Raw genomic sequence first — 1,718 nt, forward strand, 5'->3', positions numbered from 1 at the left:
TAAAAAACACAAAGCGTACGACAACTTTAAAAAAAAAAGGATTTGTTCACACACACTTTTCTGCTGGTAGTGAAAAATAAAGTTATTAAAAAAAATAATAAAATACAGAAAAGTACAAAAAAGGAGAGATTTTGGACAAAAAACAGAAACAAAAACCAAAAAAAAAAATTAAAAATGATGTGAAAAAACAAACGAAAATTAAGTAAACTCAAAAATGTATTAATTGTAATTAAAAAAAAAAAAAGATCAAAAAAATAAAATAAAGACATAATCAAAAAGTTCACAAAAAGAAATATTTCTTCTGGAGGAGCGACAGTAGATATGATTATGGGAACAACTTCCTGTGTGATGCAGGAAGTAGCCATTTTGAAAGCACATGTTTTATTAGGAGAAAAGATATTTGTGCTTCAGAAAGTTGGAAAATAAGAACAAAAAGAATAAAAACTAAACAGAAACATTTAGCACAAAAACTGAAAATGACTAAAAAAAATGATGAATTTATAAAAACAAAGAAATACGACAAAGAAAAGTTAGAAAATCAACAGGAAATGTAAGGTATCTGTCAAAATAAAACAAAAAAAGTCGTCGTCAACTTCATCAAATGTAACAAAAGTATTTTTTTATACAAAAAAAATGCAGCAAACAAACAGTGATGGTTATTTACAGAAAGGTAACGCCCTCCTTTGTTCATTCGTCATGTAGCGACACATCCAACTTTGGCACTCGTTGTGTGTGTGTGTGTGTGTGTGTGTGTGTGTATTTTCTTGAACTGCACACACACACATACACTCAGTCTCCATGACAACACAGGTGACGTTCAGAACAACAAAACAAGACGGCCAAGCTAGAAGTGTGGGAACGTAAAAAAGCTTGCATTTAAAGGTTCTTTCAGAAGGAGGCGGAGTTTCTTAAGTAAGTGGTTAAATTATCTCAACGTGTAATAAGTTTTTTGTAATTGGTTGAATTTTTTTGGTGTGAACGTAACACATTTAGCACTCATTAGCTTTAAGCTAGTGCTTACCGTACCTTTAAGCTCTAAGTTTTACGTAAACACCCGCTAGCTTTACGCACTTACTTAAGACTGTTATATAAACAAAGAACATGTTTTAGTGAGCGTACATTACTTTTATGCGTTCACTTGTTTGCTCACAAAACTTTCACGATTATTTAAAGTGAACACGTTACTTTAATGTGGTCACTTAAAATACTCATTATTCTTTTAAACGCATTACTTTTACAGCTCACGTTAAATGAGCGTTTTAGCCTCACACGTTGGTGTTAAATATTTTTTTAAGTGCAACATAAAAACATAAAGATAATACGTTTGCGTAAGTCTCACGTTCTTACGTAGAAACACACAAACTCAAGGAGTGTAGGAGCCCCCACTTCGACCCGCGGGGGGATTTTGTTTGTATTTTTGTACATTTTAGCGAAGAAATTACACAAAAACAAGAATAATTGTTAAACCAGCATCAAGTTTAGTTTCAGAAAAAAAGGGGGCTTGTCAACGACGTATATGGGGGCTTGTCCTTAATGATGTATAAGGGGGCTTGTCTTTGCTTTAGATGTTGTTTTGTGTATTTTTGCAGGAGTAATTTTTGTCTACATTTGTTGTTGTTTTGTGTGTTTTCAATATTTTTTGTGTCATTTTGTGCATTTACTTTAAGAGCTGCACAAAATTAAAGTGAGTGCCTCATGTGGTCCCCGGACCACCAGTT

General features: G+C 32.7%; 1 protein-coding gene across 3 annotated transcripts in view; it reads right to left on the minus strand.

The window, feature by feature from the left end:
• Positions 1 to 239: 239 nt before the first annotated feature.
• Positions 240 to 1,718, minus strand: part of LOC114459602 (zinc fingers and homeoboxes protein 2-like) — a 40,541-nt gene continuing 39,062 nt past the window's right edge. For all 3 annotated transcript variants that reach the window (XM_028441788.1, XM_028441789.1, XM_028441791.1), the window contains one exon: positions 240 to 1,718. This exon is cut by the window's right edge and continues 823 nt beyond it. The gene's annotated coding sequence lies outside the window, so the exon portion shown is untranslated.

Source organism: Gouania willdenowi, unplaced genomic scaffold, assembly GCF_900634775.1.
Source record: "Gouania willdenowi unplaced genomic scaffold, fGouWil2.1 scaffold_331_arrow_ctg1, whole genome shotgun sequence".
Classification (NCBI taxonomy): domain Eukaryota; kingdom Metazoa; phylum Chordata; class Actinopteri; order Blenniiformes; family Gobiesocidae; genus Gouania; species Gouania willdenowi.